The 24422-nt window shown below is 43.1% G+C and overlaps 2 pseudogenes; one reads left to right on the forward strand and one right to left on the reverse strand.

Moving 5' to 3' along the window:
• Positions 1-839: 839 nt before the first annotated feature.
• On the reverse strand, positions 840-13967 carry LOC112220468 (annotated as a pseudogene).
• Positions 13968-22052: 8085 nt separating this feature from the next.
• On the forward strand, positions 22053-23457 carry LOC121840310 (annotated as a pseudogene).
• Positions 23458-24422: the final 965 nt, after the last annotated feature.

Genomic DNA, 24422 nt, shown 5'->3' on the forward strand with positions numbered 1-24422 from the left:
CTCTGGCGAGCACATGGAGGGCTGTGCGGCCCCGAAAGAAATGCCACCCCACACCATGACTGACCCACCGCCAAACCGCTCATGTTGGAGGATGTTGCAGGCAGCAGAACGTTCTCCACGGCATCCTCAGACTCTGTCACGTCTGTCACATGTGCTCAGTGTGAACCTGCTTTCATCTGTGAAGAGCACAGGGCGCCAGTGGCGAATTTGCCATTCTTGGTGTTCTCTGGCAAATGCCAAACGTCCTGCACGGTGTTGGCCTGTAAGCACAACCCCCACCTGTGGATGTCGGGCCCTCATACCACCCTCATGGAGTCTGTTTCTGACCGTTTGAGCAGACACATGCACATTTGTGGCCTGCTGGAGGTCATTTTGCAGGGCTCTGGCAGTTCTCCTCCTGCTCCTCCTTGCACAAAGGCGGAGGTAGCGGTCCTGCTGCTGGGTTGTTGCCCTCCTACGGCCTCCTCCACGTCTCCTGATGTACTGGCCTGTCTCCTGGTAGCCCCTCCATACTCTGGACACTACGCTGACAGACACAGCAAACCTTCTTGCCACAGCTCGCATTGATGTGCTATCCTGGATGAGCTGCACTACCTGAGCCACTTGTGTGGGTTGTAGACTCCGTCTCATGCTACCACTAGAGTGAAAGCACCGCCAGCATTCAAAAGTGACCAAAACATCAGCCAGGAAGCATAGGAACTGAGAAGTGGTCTGTGGTCACCACCTGCAGAACCACTCCTTTATTGGGGGTGTCTTGCTAATTGCCTATAATTTCCACCTGTTGTCTATTCCATTTGCACAACAGCATGTGAAATGTATTGTCAATCAGTGTTGCTTCCTAATTGGACAGTTTGATTTCACAGAAGTGTGATTGACTTGGAGTTACATGTGTTGTTTAAGTGTTCCCTTTATTTTTTTGAGCAGTGTATGTTTAGCCATTGGAAATGATACCCGCCCACTTTATTCTAATATTTCTAAGTCAATTTTATATTGCCTAATCAACGAGGACAATCAGTTCATTGTAAATTACACTAAAATGCCTAAGTATTCACATTCATTGCACAGGAATAGGCTGTGTTTGACATTGTCCACACCCTGCTCCATCCTGTGGATCCTGTAGCCTGATACAATTCCTTCCATATATAGACCACTGTACAGCACAGTGCAGTATACTGTAAAGCTATGCTAGGCTAATGTTAACCAGCTCTTGTAAATCGATATCGGGTACGGGGACTGAAAGTTGTCTAGTTGACAACACAGGTCTTTGATTGGGGGGCTGCTTCGGCTGCACTTCCTGTGTGAGAGATGGAACAACACAGGGTTAGAGTACAGGGTCCGTATTCACAGAGCGTCACAGACTAGAAGCGCTGATCAGAGATCAGGTCCTCCATGTCCATATACTCGTATTCATTATGATCTAAAACTGATCCTAGATCAGCACTCCTACTCTGAGAAGCTTTATGAATATGGGCCCTGATCTCACATTGATTAAATGTAATTAGCCCTAGAGCATAAGCTATACATGGTTTGAAACAGAGATAGTCCAAGTTTTTGAGAGATAGTCTGCCATGTTTGGATTACCCCAAAATAGCTGCTCTTAGTAGTTTCCTCCATGTCTGAAGAGGACGTTTGGGGCATCTCTTAATGATATGGTCATTACTATGAGTGAGGTTCTTCACCAATGTTATAAATTCCACTGTGTAATAAATGTCAACCGTCTTAATCCCTGGTCTTTCCTGTGTCTGCCTGTGTGTCTCTTGGTGCTGTATGTGTGTGTGTGTGTGTGTGTGTCCTTGTGTGTGTCTTACCCTGCTTGGCTGCCTGTGGTGGAGGCGACGGCTACCTCTTTGGCCTCCTCCAAGCCAGCTTGGCTTCGTGCACCTCCTTCAGAGCATTCCACTCCCTTCTGTTGATCAGCAGGCGGTCCAGCATGGGAGTGATCTCCACCTGGAAACAAGAGAACTCGTAGAGGAGGTGGGAGGAGGTGGGAGGAGGGAGAAAAGGGGAAGAAGGAGAGGTGTGAGACAAGAGGGAGGTAGATGAGGAGGGAGGGAAAACATTCAGTTCAAAATACTAGTTAGATATATTTTGCTTGGTCTTCAGTGCCATCTAGTAGTTATTGATTCATTATAGAGATGCAGGGACTCAACTTGTACACAAAAGCACAGACAAAATCGATGAAACCACACTGCATCTTGGGAAGATCAGCTGATTTGGTCCTTTCCATCATTAGCTGGGGGGAATGATATGAATAATGGGATTAGTAGTGCAAATGTACTAAAACAACAACTGGGCTCTACTTACTCCAGCTTAAGCAATCAAATAAACCTAAACTAAAATGTCCCATTCTGACACAAATGCTATTAAACTCCTAGGGAGCTGGCTGGGTAAAACGGTGTGAGTCAGGATATGGTCCAGTTGACTGGGCCGTGGTGACCGCTCTTTCTGACTCAGTGTACTACATAACAGGCAGTACATCACCACATGCCCAATGGGAATGGTCTCTCCCTCTCCCTCCCTCCATGCAGTTCTTACAATAGGCTGCTGCTCCAGCCCAGTCCTCTCCAGGTCACCCTGCTCCCAGAACTCTGCAGCCACAGACAGCGCTACCTGCAGGCCCACACAGGAATGGTCACACTTAACACTGATTACGAAACTTACAGTATGATGATGTCCATAGCAACAAGAGTGCATTTGTTTGTGCACTCTTGTTAGTACGGAAATATTCTATTAAGATTTCATAGATACTGTAGTATGAAAGGCCTGCTCCTGATGCAACCCAGACCTCACGAGCAAAATGCCATTACAGAAAGGATATTCCACATTCCTCTCACATCCTCTGCTGAGGGCAACAGTGTACAGTAGTTCTGCAGTTACTATGCTGCCATATGAGAATAGCAGCAGGACTTCATTCTTCAAACATCTGTGTTAAATCCCCCATGTCCACCAGACATATGTGTTTTGTTTTGCCGGATGTCTAGCCTGCATTTTCCGTACTTGACGCGTAGGAAAGCTAAGGCTAGCTTTGTCAAACAGAAATGTGCATCCTGTAGCACTAATTCCAAAAAGTTTTGGGACACTGTAAAGTCCATGGAGAATAAGAGCACCTCCTCCCAGCTGCCCACTGCACTGAGGATAGGAAACACTGTCACCACCGATAACTCTATGATAATCTATAATTTCAATAAGCATTTTTCTATGGCTGGCCGTGCTTTCCACCTGGCTACCCCTACCCCGGCCAACATTTCAGCACCCCCGCAGCAACTTGCCCAAGCCCCCCCGCTTCTCCTTCACCCAAATCCAGACAACTGATGTTCTGAAAGAGCTGCAAAATCTGGATCCCTACAAATCAGCTGGACTAGACATTCTGGACCCTCTCTTTCTAAAAATATCTAAATTGTTGCAACCCCTATTACTAGCCTATTCAAACTCTCTTTCGTATCGTCTGAGATCCCCGAAGATTGGAAAGCTGCCGCGGTCATCCCCCTCTTCAAAGGGGGAGACACTCTAGACCCAAACTCTTATAGACCTACAGTATATCCATCCTGCCCTGCCTTTCTAAAATCTTCGAAAGCCAAGTTAACATACAGATCACCGACCATTCTGAATCCCACCGTACCTTCTCCACTACGCAGTCTGGTTTCCGAGCTGGTCATGGGTGCATCTCAGCCACGCTCAAGGACCTAAACGATATCATAACCTCCATCGATAAAAGACAGTACTGTGCAGCCGTCTTCATCGACCTGGCCAAGGCTTTTGACTCTGTCAATCACCTCATTCTTATTCTCTTTTTTCTGTATATATCAATGATGGTGATCTCTGATCCACCTCTACGCAGACGACACCATTCTGTATACATCTGGCTCTTCTTTGGACACTGTGCTAACTAACCTCCAAACAAGCTTCAACGCCATACAACAGTCCTTCTGTGGCCTCCAACTGCTTTTAAATGCTAGTAAAACTAAGTACATGCTCTTCAACCGATTGCTGCCCGCACCCTCCCACACGACTTGCATCACTACTCTGGATGGTTCTGACTTAGAAGAATATGTGGACAACTACAAATACCTAGGTGTCTGGTTAGACTGTAAACTCTCCTTCCAGACTCACACTAAGCATCTCCAATACAAAATTAAATCTAGAATTGGCTTCCTATTTCGCAACAAGCCTCCTTCACTCATGCTGTCTAACATACCCTCGTAAAACTGACAATTCTACCGATCATTGACTTTGGCGATGTCATTTAAAAAATAGCCTCCAACACTCTACTCAGCAAACTGGATGTAGTCTATCAAAGTGCCATCCGTTTTGTCACCAAAGCCCCATATACCACCCACCACTGTGACATGTATGCTCTCGTTGGCTGGCCCTCACTACATATTCATCATCAAACCCACTGGCTTCAGGTTATCTATAAGTATTTGCTAGGTAAATCCCCTCCTTATCTGACGCTAGCAACACCCACCTGTAGCACACACTCCAGCAGGTATATTTCACTGGTCACCCCCAAAGCCAACACTTCCTTTGCCCGCCTTTCCTTCCAGTTCTCTGCTGCTAATGACTAGAACGAATTGCAAAAATCACTGAAGCTGGTGTCTTATATCTCCCTCTCTAACTTTAAGCATCAGCTGTCAGAGCAGCTTACCGATCACTGCAGCTGTACACAGTCCATCTGTAAATGGCACACCCAACTACCTCATCCCCATATTATTACTTACCCTCTTGCTCTTTTGCACCCCAGTATCTGTATTTGCACATCATCATCTGAACATCTATCACTTCAGTGTTAATGCTAAATTGCTATTATTTCACCTCTATGGCCTATTTATTGCCTTACCTCCCTACTCTTCTACATTTGCACACACTGTACATAGATTTTTCTATTGTGTTATTGACTGTACGTTTGTTTATGTGTAACTTTGTGTTGTTTTTGTCGCACTGCTTTGCTTTATCTTGGTCAGGTCGCAGTTGTAAATGAGAATTTGTTCTCAACTTGCCTACCTGGTTAAATACAGGTGAAATATTTTCTTTTTTAAATATATGCTTCACTTTTCAACTAGATAAAAGCTAGCTAGTTGGAGTCTGTGTGTGTACTTCCGTTTGTACCACCTCAAGGTAAAGCAACGCACGAGTTGAAAATACTGAACGCATGCAGTACACAGAGCGCAACGCAGCTTTGGGGACTACTCCATTGACAATGAATGTCTTTTGCCGGAACACAAAGAGTTTGATGCATTTGGTGGACATGAGGCATTACCTTGCTCTGGATCTCCCATGGTTTTGCGACAGCAGACAGATCACAGGCCGTCATCATCATAGCCCTGAGTATGTAGAGGACAGATAGAGTGTGTTACAGTTCGAAGGTCTGTAGGAAAAGCAGTTGTACAATTATTTTCTCCACACCTTAGTGAAAACATAATTGATGACGGATTGTGTTTTAAGTCTAATATGGTCTTGGACCTGTAGCCAAAGACATCCATAGTTTATCTTTGTCTTAGTTTTTGTCCTGTCTTAGTTTTGTCTTTGTTTCTGCCCCGTTTAGTCTTTGTTTCTACCTTGTTTTGTCTTAGTTTCTGCCCTGTTTTGTCTTAGTTTCTGCCCTGTTTAGTCTTAGTTTCTGCCCTGTTTAGTCTTAGTTTCTTCCCTGTTTAGTCTTAGTTTCTTCCCTGTTTAGTCTTAGTTTCTTCCCTGTTTTGTCCTAGTTTCTTCCCTGTTTTGTCTAAGTTTCTTCCCTGTTTTGTCTTAGTTTCTGCCCTGTTTAGTCTTAGTTTCTTCCCTGTTTTGTCTTAGTTTCTTCCCTGTTTTGTCTTAATTTCTGCCCTGTTTTGTCTTAGTTTCTGCCCTGTTTTGTTTGAAAAGTGAAATCCAAAAAGGCATCCATAGTTTCCTCCATAGGGCACAACTACCTTCATATGCCTAGGCCTATGCTACTCAGCTAGGAAATTCACCTACATTACTATCGCCTTGCGAGTGGTCTCCTGTGTCATGTACTTGGTCCAATCATCCCAGTTCTCGTAGGTCTTCGATTTGTCCACCATCTTTTGGAACATGGTTATTTTCCTACAGACAGGAGAAAAATCATCCTCAGTTACCATGACTCAGAATGCCGCCCAAATTGGAACCCTATTCCCTGTATCTATTCCCTATATAGTCCATTACTTTTGACCATGGCCGATAGGGTTCTGTGCACTATGTAGGGATAGGGTGCCATTTGGGACGAACAGACCATCTTTCTGCTCTCAGGTATGTACTGTATGTATTATGGGGACATGCATTTAAAAGTTATTTGAGAAATACAGCGGTACCCACTCACTTGAAGTAGAGAGCGAGGTCGGTGGCGATGTCCATCAGATGGTGGCGATGTCCATCAGATGTATGACATGCTCATGCTGAGCAAGACTTCGATTCGGACAAATATTTAAGGCCTCAAACAGGTACCAAGATAATACTTATGTTATCACATTCAAACTTAACATGTACTGTTGAATCTGGGAATACCAACACATATGTATAATATATCAAATGTATGAATAAGCAATAACAAACAAAGCCCTAGGATAATTAAAATATTCCAATTCCTAGAGGGAAGTATGAAGCCACTGCCTGCCACAGTTCATGGTTCGGTGATATTGTGAACACTGAAAGTTGCCTAATTATCTGATGGCTGGTGGGCAGATTCTCCCAGGCACATTCTGTGCCATCAGAACTGCATCATTCACAGTCTAGCTTCTCCAAGGAAGAAACTACCCCTCTCAGGTCAGAACCTAGAGAGGCTCAGGCAGCATCCCAAATAGAATCCTATTCATTATATAGCGCACTACTTTTGACTGGGGTCCTATGGGCTCTGGTCAAAACTAGTTAACTATGTACAGATAGGGCGCCATTTGGGAGGCAACCTCACTCACAAGATCTCTCAGCAGGTTCTTCCCAATCTCCAGATGGTGTCTCTCCAAGATGGAGGAGCCGTGGAGCTTGGCAAGAGGTTTTCCTGACCTGACAAACACAGGAGGAGGGAGAGGAAGATTGAGATCGATTGCAAAGATAGATTAGCCATTGGTAAGTAACGAGTCATTGCTTTCTCAGTTGCTGTCTCTACACTTTTCCAGGTATCACTGTACGCAGCAGACCTACGTTCAAATAGTATTGGTTTTCAATCAAATACTTAACCTACGCTTGATTGAACTTACTCTAGCTTACTCTGGTACTCTAGACAGGCTCAAATCAAACATTCAAAGTATTTGAAGGACAACAAACACTATTTGAACACAGTCATTCCATTACTTCACCTGGTAGAGGTTGTTTGTGCCTCTGTGGTCGATATCATGGCATAAGCCGGCTGTTACCATGGCCATGATCTCTAGGTCTGTGTAGTAACGCTTCAGGTCACCTGTCTAATGCAAAGATACAGAAAGTTAGGTTAGGTCACATGTCTAATGACACAAGAAATTAGGTTTGGCCCAGGATTCATGGAGCTTCCCCCAGGAGCAGTACGGAGCCACACCTGTGCCTCTTATTAATGTCCTTGCAGTGACACCGTCTCCACCCCCACGCCGCTCCCAGCCTGCTCCTATGGAGACACCTGGCTCTGTAGGCCTCATTAGAACCAATGAAGCATGGACCCACCGAGCCACACAGCCACACAGCCACGTAGGGCCGCTGATAATGAGCCTGATGCTCCTCTCTGCTCCTCCTCCCTCTGCGAGTTATGAATATCTGAGGAATTTACTGTGATTATACATTATAGGGACACTGCAGCGAGAGGAAGGGTCACGCTTGGATGACTCGTTACATTACATGGAAGGAGGGTATTGGTGTCAGGAGGTTCACAACGCAGATAGACTCTTACACCTGGCCACCACAGCTTGAAGATGTATTACATGTATCAACTGTCACGGTATCATCATCCATGGTATACGTGTGCGGTAATGTAGGTTATGTTTTTATCCCTGAGGGTTTGTGTAATGTAAGGCTTAATACGTCCCAAAGGGCACCCTTTTCCCTATAGAGTGCACTACCAGTAATACAAGTACCTGAGGAATAGGGTGCCATTTGGGACTCCTCTTTTTGTAATAGAATGCTGGTTAGCTGTAGATGAGAGGAGGTACTCACCATGAGCAGGGTGAACATGGTCTGGTCCACGTTGAAGCCATGACTCCAGTTGTGGTAGGGAGTAACAGAACCTGGTGAGAGTCTGAGAGGAACATACATAGGGATAGTTATGGGTCAGCTAGTTATAGCAGAAACACATATCATAAAGCCAATGTAACCAGGGTAGCTAACATCTTCTACATCGGGATCCTATCAAATCATTAACTATAACCAGCATAAACTGTCATGATTTAGTTATTAAATGTTAATCATGCAATTGTTACGACTGAATTGTATAGCGTTGCTTTATTACACATTATTGAGCAGAACTATGCATCTGTAATGGAAGAAACGTGACTTGGTAACAGTAGGAACAAGAGACTCTTGCCAAGATGCTTCTTCAACAGAGATGTCTCACCTCGCGGGGGACGTGGAACTTGTCCACCACACCCAACTCCTAGTACATCTTAATACCTAACTTGACCAGGTCTTGATGACTGTGCTCAAAGTCACAGAAGTGAAACTTAAAGATCTCCGACTTGGTAGAGGGCGGTAGAACTTCAGACTGTATGGAAACAGGGAAACAAAGTGCATTATGTAGACTACCAAGGCAGCTAGCCAGCCAGCCAGCCAGCCAGTCAGCCAGCCAGTCAGCCAGCCAGCCAGCCAGCCAGCCAGCCAGACAGCCGACAGAGGCAAATAGAAAATAAATGGAAGTTGGAATAGTTGTTTACCAGGAGTGCTTCCAGGTCAGCCTCCTCACACTCATGTGGCTCCTTTCCATCCCTCTAAAAGCAAATAACACCAAAAGTGTTCACCTAGGATGACATAAAGCAATATCAATCCATTTCTGGATTCCCTGAAAACCACTGTTCTTTTTCTGTAAAAAGTTGTCTGTCTAAATCTCACAGATGGCAACTAACATTCCGCCATTGATTGATTACCCCGTATCTAGTATGGCAGGCTATTTACCATGTTATACATTTGTTTTTCACCACCTGTGTGTGAATAACTTGACTTTACCCACCAAGACATTCTGGGTCTCATTCGTCCTGCACTTGATGTGGTGCAGCACCATGTCCTGGAAGATGTCCTTCCTGTTCTCCGGCTTGTTCCACTTGTCATAGGCGTCTGTGTTGCGCACAGACCAGCCAAGGAACTGGGTAAGAGACTGCAATGACCAACGATAGAGTTAGACTATTGTATTTCAGACCTTGGTTCACAAAATCAGTATACACAGTCACTATCAAATGGGATTTGAGAGGGGGATGTGATACAATAACGGGAAGCTATATTTTAAAATGGATTACTGTAACTTACAATGTTATTGATTCATATTTCAAAGGCTCTATAAAGTTATATTATGCGTTAGCTGGCACTATCCCTAATGTAAGAGTGGATGAGAGGAGAGGAGAGTAGAGGAGGAGGCTTGACTCCAACCAATAAATAATGCAGATGCTGTCAATGGCCTGTGTTTATTTATACAGCGGTGACTCAGTATCTTCCTCTACTTCCCCCTCAGTAACACTTGAGAGTAGCATACCTTCATTAAAGTTGCATCCTGCTGGTCAAAGGGTTTCCCATCTTTCCTGAGGTCGAAGGTGGCCACTGCAACTATTTCTTCCTTCTGGGACAGCACCTTCTTAATGGTCAAGCCAGATGTATCTACAGGCCCTTTCTGAACAGGACAAGGAAACAGGAACTATCTGACGTCAATGGCTTTGCATCGGGTTCACAGCAGTACAAAACCAATATTTGACGACTTGAACCTGACATCCTTGACTTTGAACGTGTTCGTCCTCAGCGATGCATGACTTGGAACTAAAATTTGAAATACTTTGTATGGATAAGTCATTGCCAAGTGCTGGAAATAGCAGTATCAATCTACTACAATGATACTCCACTTGGCCACAGGACTATAGCCCCTTCAGTAGCAGAGATAATATCTGTTTTAATTGATGCATTCACTCTCTAAGATCTGATGTCAACCCTGTTTGCGACAGGTGTCGGCATGCTACTGCTTTATTGATGCATACGTTTTGGTCTTGCCCTTCACTACATAACTATCTGTCTGCCATCTTTAATACCATATCTAAAGTACTACAGGTACCTTTTGCTCCTACTGCCATAACATAATTATTTGTTGGCAAGAAGGTTGATTTAACTTCGGGGGAAATCACCCTCTCCTCCTCATTTTGCGTGGATTAAAAATGTCTTACACTTTAGTAAATTGGAGAAGATATGCCCTACGGGGTTCTACCGAAGGTGGTAGCCTTTCTTTAACTATGTAGAGGCAATGCAATTTCCCTCTACTCCACTGCAAACTGCCTAGCCTAGTTTTGTATTTAGCGTTATGGTTTAATATTAGACTGACTTATTATTATAATTGTTTTATTCATTTTGAAGACTAGCTGTGTTTTTTTTAAACTTTGTTGTTGTTGTTTATTATGTGTTTTGTTATGAAAATGTTACTTAAGAATTTCATATTCTTGTATGGCCATATACATTCCTACATCCTTCAAAAAAGCATTTTTACATGGTATATTTGAATGTATAAAATCACATGTGCAATATTCTGTATTTCAATCATTGTTTACACTGGAACTGTGAAGAAATACCAATACAAATATTTACAAAAAACAACAACAACAACTATTTGTGCATTTGACAGCACTGAGCTAATCAGACAGAGATCTGATCTTACTTGGACGCTGAAGAAGTAATCCTGGGCTGCATTCATAATGTTACAGATCTGGAGGGGAGAAGAGGAAACATGGAAGAGAGGAGAGGATGATCATGGTCACTCAGATGAAAAGCACTGCACGATTAATTACAATATCCACAAAATTGCAATTATCCATCATTTCAGTGAAAGAGTACATTTCATTTCCAGGCTGTGTGCGTTTGACAGCTGCGTAATTAACTATAATGGCTTTCTGGTTGTCTGGTGCCCATGGATACCATGTACAGAGAAGACATGGGCTGCATCCGGGAATGGCACACTACCATCCCTATGCACCCTGGTCATAAGTAGTGCACTACATATTGAACAGGGTGCCATTTTGGATGCATTCATTCTTCAGTAAGTAAGGGAAGGCTTCTCAGCTCACCAGTCCCTCCTTAGCCACGTAGGTGGGGCAGGCCATCAGGAGTGTCTCTCAATATCTGTGATCTCCTCAAACACTTTACTGGCAGACCAGAGCAGGACCTATAAGGATGGGAGGAGGTGTAGTTATGGAGTCAAGCAGGAAAAGCATATCATTTAGTAATAAAGAAATATAAGCAGGCCTCATCATCAATATAATCTGGAGAGGTCTTACCTGTCCCCTTCTGGTCTCACAATTGTGATAGTAGCTCAGATGGAACACTCTTAGGATCAAGTTCACATAGTTGAGATACTTCAACAGAGTCTGTAAAGTGCAAAAACATCTACATTCAGTCTTACTTTAGCAGTGATGCATTTCTGAGCTTAATCTGTCAACATAAGCAGGCTGAGGGTCAGCGGCAGACTGGCTGGTCCATTCTTTGCCCAGTGGGCCTGTCTAACTTGGGTTTTTTGCACAAAATTATAATTATTTGGCTAATAATGTAGGCCGCAAGGGGGGAAAAAAGGTCCAATGTGGGGGCCTCGTGGGGAAAAAAATGGGCTGGTGTGGGGGCCTCAAGGAAAATAATGGGCTGGTGTGTTAGAGATGCCAGGGCCAATTTTTGGTCCCAGTCCACAGCTGCTGAGAGGAGTGGCTAGGGTTAGAGAGGTTACCTCTTCATCCTGCTTTGTGAAGTGGGGAGCTCCAATCTTGTTCACAGCTATCATAGCAGCCACCATATCCCTGCCGCTCATAATGGGGGCAGCCAGGACACTTTTGTTCTGATATTCTTGGATCTGGTCCACAAAGTCACTGTAGTGGCTGCTCTGAGGGGTAATCCAGAGAAAGGTTTTTAGAACTAATAAACAAGCATCTGTCAATGTGCTGCATCTTGTTACATTGAATTGTTACTTTTGATCATAAATCCATTGTTGAGATCATTTAACTTGCATGTCACAGTAAATCCCTAGAGAAAAAGTTAAATTCTATGATTATGTAAAAACTAACTTCGATAACACTACTAACACATTGCTAAAAACATAATATGATTTTATGAAGAATCATATTAATCCAAGAATAAATGAATTCACTGTCATATCATCTAACGATAAGAACGGTTTGTTCTCTCAGTGTCATTGTGAGCTATTCTTGACTGGAGAATATGTATCATGATGAAAAACATCTGGATTAAAAGGAAAGGACATTACAGGTGACTTTGAATAGAATGAAGGTGAAATCTCTTGCAATTACGCTAACTTGGGGAAAATGGCTTTGAGCTATGACCTTTAGAAATAATCCAGGATCGCTCTAATTCAGCTGAGATTAAAGGGCTTTATCCCCTGCAGGCCCAGTAACACCCAGCAGCCATGCCTCCCTGCACAACCGATTGGTGGGGGAGGGGACTGCCTTGCCGTGGCAATCCCACACCACACTTACATATCGCAGTAATGTTGGCTCTGTCTTTCACTAGGGAAAAGGAAGACACAGAGCTCGAACCATCCTCCCCCTAATTACCATAAATAATTCTGCCAACTATACCAGGGTGAACTGAGCAGTCTCTCTCAGGGGTTGGACACTCTGTAATCCTTGATATCAGTTGAGTAATCATATGTCTCTATTTCACAAAACAATGCTACCTTTGAGAAGGTCTATTGACAGGAAAACATGTCTAATCATGATGATACTTTGGCTGTATTACTTTGTTATTATTTGATAAAGGATATATTATCTGTGAGTGTTGGTGAATAACAAGGTTCTAGATGTGGATACTAAGAATGTATCTGTAATCAAAGGCACTGCATGGTTTAATATGAAAACAGCAAACACATAAATCATTTTAATACAGGTATGGACAATGATGGCCGTCCACTGAGGATAAGTAGTAACGTGACAGATGTATAAAGTATGAAAATAAGCTTGGCAATCATTTTCAAATGTTAAAAGTATTGGCTCTAATAAAAATTGACCTGGCTTTGAGGGAATTAGTATTACAAATGTGATGGCCTTATGCTGCCATCTAGAGGCAGTAGGCAAGTAGGCCTCTGAATCTGTCAGTAATAATGCTCACATCTATATAGTGGAATGCAATACTTCATGTTCACTACATAGAAATAAACATGTCCAATTGTATAAGATAACACAAACTGGGAGATCAACTGTAAAGTGGGGATTAGGTTCTTACCTGTATTGGGAATGTAATTTTTTAAATCGCAAGGTTTCTCCACAATTGAGCTATCGCTTTATATGTTTACCTGTGAGACATCTGGAATGTTAACAGTCTTCTTAGTGGTGATCACATGGCCCACAATGCCAATGTCCATGGGAAAGACTATCTCACTATCCGGCTGGACCAGGCACTCCTCCAGGGTGGCGTCCTTGTGCACGTTGAAGAGTCTCGTGGCCAGCCGTGCCGTTACGCATCCGGTACATGAACAGGCTCATCTTCTCTGACCGAAAACATGAAGCTGAGATGTTTCGTGAAATTGAAGCCTTCTCCATCTGGTGGTTGTCCTGCAGGTCTCTGACCATGTCAAATATGATCTCACTCTCTTCCACCATGTTCAGCTCATGGAAGCTGCTGATATTCACTTGGGAGTCATGTTGTCTTGAAAAAGGTTAGAGATAACCTTCGGGCGGAACTTGGCGTCATAGTATTGCTTGGCAAAGTCAGGGTTGCTGTCAAGAAACTTCTCCGCCACATCTTTGTCCACGGCTGCCATTTCTCAGTTTCTGTGTGTGGTGTGTGTATCCTCCTTCTCCTCAGAGAGTACCTAAACTGACTGCAGGTAGTTGAGAAGAACTTAGCAGGATGGTTTTAAATGGTCATGTGTGTTGATAAGCCTGCATCCAATTACACACTGAGATTATAATACGGTATGTTATGTTCACATGTTGCCAGACGTATAGGCCTACCTGGAATTTGTCTCCTCAATGAATAACCTTTTGTAGGCCTACAGTACTCCTGGGTGTCACGGCCATCGTTCAAGGAAGACCAAGGTGCAGCGTGGTGAGCATACATTTTCTTTTATTTAGAGTAATGTCGTTGCTGGCCCCGGACTGGGGACCCTCGCTGGAGGCTCCGGACTGGAGACCGTCGCTGGAGGCTCCGGACTGGAGGCCGTCGCTGGAGGCTCCGGACTGGAGGCCGTCGCTAGAGGCTCCGGACTGGAGACCGTCTCTAGAGGCTTCGTGCCATGGATCATCACTGGAGGCTTCGTGCCATGGATCATCACTGGAGGCTTCGTGCCATGGATCATCACTGGAGGCTTCGTGCCATGGATCATCACTGGAGGCTTTGTGCCATGGATCATCACTGGAGGCTTCGTGCCATGGATCATCACTGGAGTCTTCGTGCCATGGATCATCACTGGAGGCTTCATGCCATGGATCATCACTGGAGGCTTTGTGCCATGGATCATCACTGGAGGCTTCTTGCCATGGATCATCACTGGAGGCTTCTTGCCATGGATCATCACTGGAGGGAGGAGACGTATGGGCAGCCTGGTGTGTGGAGCTGCCACAGGGCTCACCAGGCTGGGGAGACATACTGGAGGCTTGGTTCTTGGCGGAGGCACTGGATACACTGGGCCGTGGAGGCGCACTGGAGGTCTCGAGCGCAGAGCCTGCACAACCCGTCCTGGCTGGATGGTTATCTTTGCCCTGCAAATGCGGGGTGCTGGCACAGGACGCACTGGGCTGTGCAGACGCACCGGAGACACAGTGCGCAGTGCTGGCGCAGGATATCCTGGGCCGAAGAGACGCACTGGGAGACCAGGCGCGCTGAGCCGGCACCATCCGCCCTGGCTGGATGCTCACCCTAGCCCGGCAGATGCGGGGAGCTGGGATGTAGCACACCGGGCTGTGAACGCGCACGGAATACAAATCAAATCAAATCAAATTTTATTTGTCACATACACATGGTTAGCAGATGTTAATGCGAGTGTAGCGAAATGCTTGTGCTTCTAGTTCCGACAATGCAGTAATAATGAACAAGTAATCTAACTAACAATTCCAAAATACACCGCATAACACGGTGCCTGACCAGTACCGCTTCTCCCCACAGTAAGAACGGGGAGTTGGCTCAGGTCTCCAACCTGACTCAGCCAATCTCCCGTGTGCCCCCACAAAAAATGTTTTGGGCTGCCTCTCGTGCCTACTTGTTGCCGTGACTCCTGGTATCGTTGTCATTCCTCCCTTGCCACTTCCGCCTGTTTCCATGGCAGGGTCTTGTCCTCTGCCATAACCTGCTCCCATGTCCAAGATGTCCTCCACTCTCTCTTCTCCCGGGCCCAGGATCCATGCTCCTCCTGGCCACGCTGCTTGGTCCTTTGTTGGTGGGAAGTTCTGTCACGGCCGTCGTTCAAGGAAGACCAAGGTGCAGCGTTGTTAGCGTACATTTTATTTTATTTAGTAAAATGTCACCAACAAAACAAGAAATAACAAAAACGACAGTGACGCTTACAAGGGCTATAGTGCCCCAAACAAAGATAACTCCCACAATGACAAAAGGGAAAAAAGGCTGCCGACGTATGATTCCCAATCAGAGACAACGATAGACAGCTGTTCCTGATTGAGAACCATACCCGGCCAAAACATAGAAATACAAAAACATAGAAAACAGATAGAAACCAAACCAAATAGAGACATAAAAAGGTTCTCTAAGGTCAGGGCGTGACACTGGGTGTACAGAAAGTCCTACGGTAAATATCTTAAAGTGTCGTGAAAATAATTCGTAGCCTACTGTGCTTTCCAATAACTATTTTACTCGCAGACTGAGTAGAAAAATGATCATGGCACTAAAAGCAATAAACAGTGGTAGAATGATTTGAACTGGTTTAGTGTATCACCCTCCTGCAGCTGAGTTAATAAATAATGTTATTAAATGTTGAAATGAGGTGGAGTGTGACCTACCAAGCTCTTAAGTTCAAATATTTCCCAGAGTGTGAGTTTACAGCCTGTGTGACATGCTTGCCTAATGAAAACCTTACACTAAGCCTTGAGTTTTGGCAATGACAAATATGACAATATTTGTATCAAATACTCCTAATCTATATTTTCTGTCAGCCTGCAGGCTGCATGTCCTGTGCAGGGGTTATGTGAGAATATTTATTTTATGAATATCACTAGCTGTAAGAGATTACCATTGTGGATACCATTGTAATGTTCTTGCGTCCAGTATGAAGGAAGTATTAGTGCAATGACTGGAAGTCTACAGGAACAATTAGCATTCTAGCTGTTCCTGTTCAGCCGACTCTGGGGAAGTAGATAAAGGGCTTCATTGTCAAAACTCTCTCTTTAATATGAAGGAAATTGCAGTAATTGGACATAATTACAGGGTTTTTTTTCTGTATAAAAAAATAGGCAGGACATGTAGAGTAAGTGGTCATTTTCGGGATGGAAAAACAGTACTTTCAGTGAGTGTCAACTTAAATGACCAAAACCAGATAGAAAGCATACAGAAAACATATTGATCAAATCAAATAAAAGCTAGACAGTCAGGGAGAATCAAAAACAGGTATTCATGGCACATGCCCATTGATTTTCTTATAATGTTTGAGCTGAGGCATTAGCCCTGGCAAAATGTGTAGAATTGCAGAACATTTGCTTGTCTGACAACTCTATACCAAACTGTGTAGAATTGCTGGAAATTTGCTTGTCTGACAACTCTATACCAAACTGTGTAGAATTGCTGGAAATTTGCTTAAAAATGGCAACATTTTCATGGAAGAATTTCACTGGTTTGCCTGGGCAAGAAAAGTTTGAAAACCCCTGCTGTAGTGTATAGCCTTTGATCAATGTTTGTCCATGTATCTGCACCCAGATTTGACTACCCTATCAGGGGAGGGGAAGCTGTAAATAGAAGCCAATGCATCCATGGGTTGGGTTTAGGGCAGGTGTCCCCAAATACATTCAGCCACGGGCTGATTTTTTCGTTGAGTGGATGGTCAGGGGTCCGGAACATAGTTATAAACGTTTTGTACACCTCAAATTGACCATAATAACCTTAAACAGATATCAAATTTGACAAAAATAGAATAATTTCAAACCTTGATTACACTGGGATGACCATTTTGGGGGGCCAAATATAATCGGTCTGCCTATTAAGGGTCCCTGGTTTAGGATGTCTAGCATGTCAAAGTTACACTGCATGCCATTTGGGGGCAGTAAAGAGAATGCGTCTGCAGCACTGTATAATTTCTCAATCAGACATTAAATTGTCATAACACTGACATACTACATTCATGCTGTGATGTTCTTAAGGATGATTCTTCAGACTGTTTTTCTCCCTTGAAAGATATAAGGTAAGAATAAAATGCAACCCTTTTTCTGATTCGAATGAGTGTGTCACGTTTTGCTTCATATGTCATGACGTACGCCACACAAACCGAGTGCTACGCTGAATCCCTGGCAGAACGATACATACAGTATCCAATGGTTTTGTTACTAATAACCCTATAAACGAAGATCAGGTGAGTAACGTATTAAAATGTGCATGTAGTCTAAACTGCTGTCAACAAAGTACAGGAGGTAACCTGGTGGTGCACACGTTGGCAATATGTTTACAATGGTCCCCATCCATAACATAATGTAATCTGTATTGTAAAAGTTATCAACAAATATTTTAAACTATTATATAGATATTGATAGCCTAACAACTTTATTACAAAGACTTAATTGAATGTGTTCTTAAAACGAGGTTAAAGTCGTTAGAACCATTATGCAGTGGTTCCCAAACTTTTTATTCACGTACCACTTTATCACCAGGGTCAGCGCACTCTCAAATGTTTTTTGTTGTTGCCATCATTGTAAGCCTGACGCGCGCACACACACACACACACACACACACACACACACACACACACACACGCATTATACGATGCATTTATTAAACATAAGAATGAGTGTGAGTTTTTGTCACTACCCGGCTCGTGGGAAGTAGTGACCAGAGCTCATATAATAATAATCAATAATTTTGCTCTTTATTTAGCCATCTTACATATAAAACTTTTTGTTCATCGAAAATTGTGAATAACTCACCACCGGTTAATGAGAAGGGTGTGCTTGAAAGGATGCATATAACTCTGCAATGTTGGGTTGTATTGGAGAGAGTCTCAGTCTTAAATCATTTTCCACACGCAGGCTGTGCCTGTATTTAGTTTTCATGCTCGTGAGGGCCGTGAATCCACTCTCACATAGGTACGTGGTTGCAAAGGGCATCAGTGTCTTAACAGTGTGATTTGCCAAGGCAGGATACTCTGAGCGTAGCCCAATTCAGAAGTCTGGCAGTGGCTTCTGATTAAATTCAATTTTCACAGAACCGCTTGTTGCAATTTTGATGAGTCTCTCTTGTTCAGATATCGGTAAGTGGACTGGAGGCAGGGCATGAAAGGGATAAGGAATCCAGTTGTTTGTGTCATCCGTTTCTGGAAAGTACCTGCATAATTGTAAAAAGTACCTGCGTAATAACTCACTCAGGTGCTTCACTATATCACATTTAACATTGTCCGTAAGCTTGAGTTCATTTGCCCATAAAAAAAAATCATACAATGATGGAAAGACCTGTGCGTTGTCCTTGTTAATGCAGACAGAGAAGAGGTACAACTTCTTAATCATAGCCTCGATGGTCCAACGTCCCTGTCTGTTGTTCGGTGGTTTCCCGGGTACAGGGGCAGTAGCTCTTAGGCTGCATCAGATTCACAACTGTCAGTGTCCATGCTAGCTGGGCTAACAACAAATGTAGAATTACTGATGCTAGCATCTGATGTGCTTGTGGAAGCAGAACAACTTGTGTCGTCGACAGGTGTAGGTGTAGTACTGCTGGTAGTAGCAGTAGAGCTGGTATGTGTCTCTATGGACGCGGGCCCTACTTTTTAAAAACAATGTATCTATTTTCGAGCAAACGGAATGAGCAGCAGTTACGTTTGGCTACATACGGACCATTAGTGGAATTCCCGCGAGTAACGGTTGGATGCTAATTATTTGACGAGGCTACCTGTATTTTACATGATTGTTATTTCGCTAAACACTAGATGGTTTAATTTTATTTTTGGCAGTGAAACGAGGCTACTCAGGCGAGAGAGAACCTCAATCAAATGTACAGCCCCGTGGACTGTTTGAAAATGTGAAGAATTATATATATTTTTGAAATATTATAATTGTTGTTTAAATTTTAAAAATGTGAATCACATTTTTATTTGGCGTATACCCCCGGTGGCATTATGCGCACAAAATGTTGGGAATACCTGATCTACAGGGTTATAAAAGTGTGCTGTATAAAGTATATCCATGTAGATGGCATGTCAATGTGACATGCACTTTTTGCATAGCTGTGTGGTTACTTGGGCAATACCACGCATTCCTCTCTCCTAGTCAGTTTCTTGCATGACCAGTTCATACTATTAACATAGCCATAGAGACCAGTGCTCTAAAACCCTGTTAGGGTTTAATATTTTCCCGATATTTTACAAATGTTCCATCCCGAGAATAAATAACTTTTCTCCCGGGTAACCGCATTAAACTGTTTGGATTTGATTGGAGCTTTGATCGACACGACAATTCTACCTAAACCTGATGAGCCCTACATTAAAGACAGTTTATGAGCCCAATACCAAAAAAAGGCCAAGTGATTGTTCCTTTATCCAATACATAGCCTATGATGTCAAAACAGAAATGTATAAAAAGCCAAAGATGTAGCTATATATGCTCTCTTGGTTAAATAAATGAAACAAGCTCCAGTAGGCTAATCATTTTGATTTTGGACTGTATGCCTTAACTGGACTGTATAACGTTGCATTATATAGACTTTAATTACGCACCTCATTCAAACCATGAAGCTGGGAGAGAACATGCAATGCTGGTGCAGGACTTGCGGATTCATGCCCATAGGGGTCATAGGGACACGTCCCCCTCAGATTTGTCCTGTTTAAAATTAAAATCACTTTTTTTTATGTTTCTCTGTAATACTACTAGCCACATAGCAATTTTATGAAGTTTGCTTTAGCTAGCCGATAGGTTTCCAATCTCCCAACCACATCACTAGCTACCAAGAAGCCATTTCATTCTATCAATCAAGTTAGTTATACAAGCTAGCTACTCTATCTTAGGTGGCAAGGTTGGTAGACTTTAGAAAAGCAAGCAATAACTAAATGTACTGAGTAAGACTCCCATTCATTTCAATCTTTTACCCAGATTTTAGCAGAGATGCAGAGAAGCATCCCTTCCCCCATATGAAGTATATGTGACCCTAGTTTCAAGAAGTTAGGCAAATGTCGCACACGGCACTACTTCACAGGAGAGACATTTGAACATACAGTACCTGTCAAAAGTTTGGACACACCTACATTCATTCAAGGGGTTTTCTTTATTTTGACTATTTTCTACATTTGGAGAATAGTGAAGATGTCAAAACTATGAAATAAAACATATGGAATCATGTAGTAACCAAAGAAGTGTTAAATAAATCCAAATATATTTGAGATTCTTCAAGGATGATGACATCTTTGCACACTGTTGGCATTCTCCTAACAGTCTTGCCAAAACTGTAGTTTGTTAACAAGAAATTTGTGGAGTGGTTGAAAAACAAGTTTTAATGACTCCAACCTAAAGTGTATGTTATCTTCTGACTTCAATTGTATGTTGAAAACATTTTTGGGAGATGTGATAGATCACTGGGGATCATTCAATATTCTCTTTTGTTGTTTGATGAAAAAAAACATCTACATTTAAATGGTGTAAATATTAATTTACATATAGTCCCACGGAAAGTTTCCACCTCTGAATATTCCCCCAAATGTGCAACGATTTTCATCACTTTGCTACAGACAAATTGTAAATTATTTTTCCAGAATAAGTTTTCATCAATTAGAACTCAGAGGAATCTCGTGGATGTGACTTGTTCCATTTCATTCCCACCAATTGAGAGAGAGAGATATTTCTTAGTAGTGAATACAGTAAAGTTGGGGGGGGAAACATTTTAAAGATAAACAAATGATCTGGAACCATTCAGAAATTACTGAATCAAAATTATTGTGTGATAAAATTGGTATTATCAGCAAAGAGCATGTGAAGTATGGTAGAAGACGCAGTGGCAAGGTCATTGATATAGATTAGGAATAACAAAGGTCAGATTATCCAACCCTGAGACACACCACAGGATAGCTTGGCCCTGGTAGATGCACAGCCATTTGCATAAACACATTGTTCTCTATCATAAACATAACCAATTACATGTATGATCATGAAAACCGTAATATTGCAATTTAGAAAGTCATATTTCATGATCAATCATGTCAAACACTGGATAAATCTAAAAAGATGCCAAGAGCGTATTCATTATTTTCAAGGGCTGTAAAACTTCTTATCCCCAAGTTGCAAAAGAGCCATATCTGTGGAGTAGTTTTTACGAAAATATAAAAAGATTATAGGTTCAAAAGATCATAGGTTCAACTCACTGACGCCATGCCACAATAAGGAAATAAATGTGTTGCATGATTAATTCCTAAGCAAATGTCCTATCTGTGTTTTTGAGTTCAAAAGAGAAAATAAGGTAGCAGTCTTATTGCAACGTTCAGTGAAAACCTCCAAGAAACCTATAATGTATGTTCTCATTTACGCTAATAAAACCTCCAAGGAAAACTTTCAGGGAACCATAGTAAAATGTTCTCAGAATCTCCCTCAAACCAAAAAAAATGAAGGTGAATTGTTCACTTCCGTTCTCAGAACGTTTTAAAAACGTTTAGTTTTACAGGTCAGGAAATGTATGGCTTCGTTCTCAGAACCAATAGGAAACCAAAAATGTGTGTTCCCACAACTTCTAAGGAATCAAATGTGCTAGCTGGGTCTTGACTTTAACTGACTTTTTCTATCAAAAGGGGACAAGGTGGGCCTGGTATGATGGCTGAAGAAGACTGCTGTGCCTCAGCAGATGAGGGAGCGAAGAGTGGACCACACGTCCCTTTAGTGCTTAAGAGAAGGGAGAAGAAGCAGGAAAACTGGAAGGCAGCTGTTTCACACCAAGTAAAAAAGCCGTGCACATGCAACTCAGAGCGAGCCAAGGCCCAGGTTCTGGGGTTCATCCCCATCCTAATTGGCTACCAACTCAGAGACTGGATCCTGGTTGACGTCATGTTTGGGTTGATAGTGGGCATCCTGCTGGTGCCCCAGTCCATCACCTACTCTCTGCTGGCGGGCCAAGACTCGGCCTCTACACCTCCTACTCCAGCATCATCTATACCCTGCTTGGCACCTCACGCCACATCTCTGTGGGCATCTTCGGGTGCTGTGCCTGCTGGTGGGCCAGGTGGTGGACAGGGAGCTGGACCTGGAAGGGTACCTCACAGAGAGTCGTGGTAACAACACTAGACTGGGCCTGGGGAACACTACTGTAAAAAGTAAACACAGAGCTAGGCCTGCTGGTTAGGGTGATGATCTCAGCCTTCTGTGTGTTGGGGGGCACTTAGAGAGCCCAGGCCTTAGAGCTGGGCTAGGCCGGCCAATGGGAGCTTTACATGGACCTAGCATCCTACAAGGACCTGCAGACCCAGCCTGGGGTGGCCATCTTCCGCTACAAGGCGCCCATCTACTACGCCAACCAGAGCCTGTTCAAGACGGGCCTGAACCCCGTCAAGGAGAAGGCCAAGCAGAGGAAGCTGTAGAAACAGAGGACGAAACAGGAAGAAGTAGCCATGACAGCAGGAGAGGAGGGCAGGACTAAGATTAATAAAGAGACGGAGTTGACCACCGCCACCAAAATTTTCCTACCAAATCAAGTCAACTTTTACTCTGTGGTTATAGACTGCAGCCCCGTGCTGTTTCTGGACACAGCAGGGGTGAATGCATTGAAGGATGTCTGTAAGGATTATAAGGAGTTGGGGCACCAGGTGTTCCTGGCCCAGTGTAATACCTCAGTACTGGAGTCACTGGACAGAGGTGGCTACTACCCTAAGGAAGAGAAGGAAAACATGTTTTTCACCATTAGCAATTCCGTCCACTACTCACAGAGCCTTTCATCTCAAAATGGAGAATGTGACCCGTCCTGTTAACAGCTTTAAAGATTGTATAGCTACAGAAATGGATTTTAATACTAATGTAGGGTTGCACAATTCTGGGAAGTCCCTGGTTTTCCTGAAATCCCAGTTTGAGGATTCCCGGAATCAGAAGGGAACAGGCAGGAAATCCTGAATCCTCCAACCAGGATTTCTGGGGAAACCAGGGAATTTATTTAAAGTTCCCGGGATTTTGCAACCCTACTGAATACACAACATATACACTGAGTGTACAACACATTAGGAACACCTGCTCTTTACATGACAGACTGTCCAGGTGAAGCTATGATCCCTTATTGATGTTACCTTCAATCAGTGCTTAAAGAAGGATTTTTAAGCCCTTTGAGACAATTGATACATGAGCTGTGTTCGAATACTCACACTAACCGCACTAACCATACTATTTGTGACGTGAATTGAGTATATAGTATGCTTATTGGTCATAGTATGGATATAGTTAGTATGCCAAAAGTTCCCGAATGTTGTACTAAATTCGCCAAAATACGTAGTATACATGCAATGTACACTTTCTGTGCATTTAGGGCCCATAATGCAATTGTTCAGAAAATGGGTGTGGCTTCACAGCGTTTTCAGATTTGAGAAAATGACTAATAACTAATAATGCCAAATGTTAAGAAAATGTTGATCAATGTAATAAAGTAATGACTTTTCAAATAAGTTACGTTACACTTTATGTTGGCTGACAATTTATTAGCTACGCTGTCCTTACAAACTGCATAGCATTACAGCAGTATGTACCGATATGTTAGCTAGTTACCTAACGTTAGTTGGCTACTAATACATCAAACTTGCCAGGCATAATATTAACTAACTAACTACCAAACGTTTATTGACTTTAATATTCACATAATTCTTACCTAATTGGTATAGTCGTTGAGCGTTTCATTGGACATGGTTAATTCTGTCTATCTACTCCTATTTCAGAGCACTCTCGTGCAGAATAACTGATGAATTTACGAATGCTCAACACTTGTAGAATATGGCTGGTGTCAGTAAATGTAAAAAATAGCGTAATTAAATTGTTGCCAGCAGCAGTTAGTCATCAATGCTCTGGATGACAGGAAAACAGCCTAACCAGCTCTGCTAGGGTGAGTAAAATGATCAATGAGGTGTGCTCTCATTTGTATGAGGAAGTAGCTAGCCAACGTTAGCCAGTTAGCTTGGGTGCTCGACTGCCGTTGAA

Source organism: Oncorhynchus tshawytscha, linkage group LG21 (genome assembly GCF_018296145.1).
Source record: "Oncorhynchus tshawytscha isolate Ot180627B linkage group LG21, Otsh_v2.0, whole genome shotgun sequence".
NCBI classification, from domain to species: domain Eukaryota; kingdom Metazoa; phylum Chordata; class Actinopteri; order Salmoniformes; family Salmonidae; genus Oncorhynchus; species Oncorhynchus tshawytscha.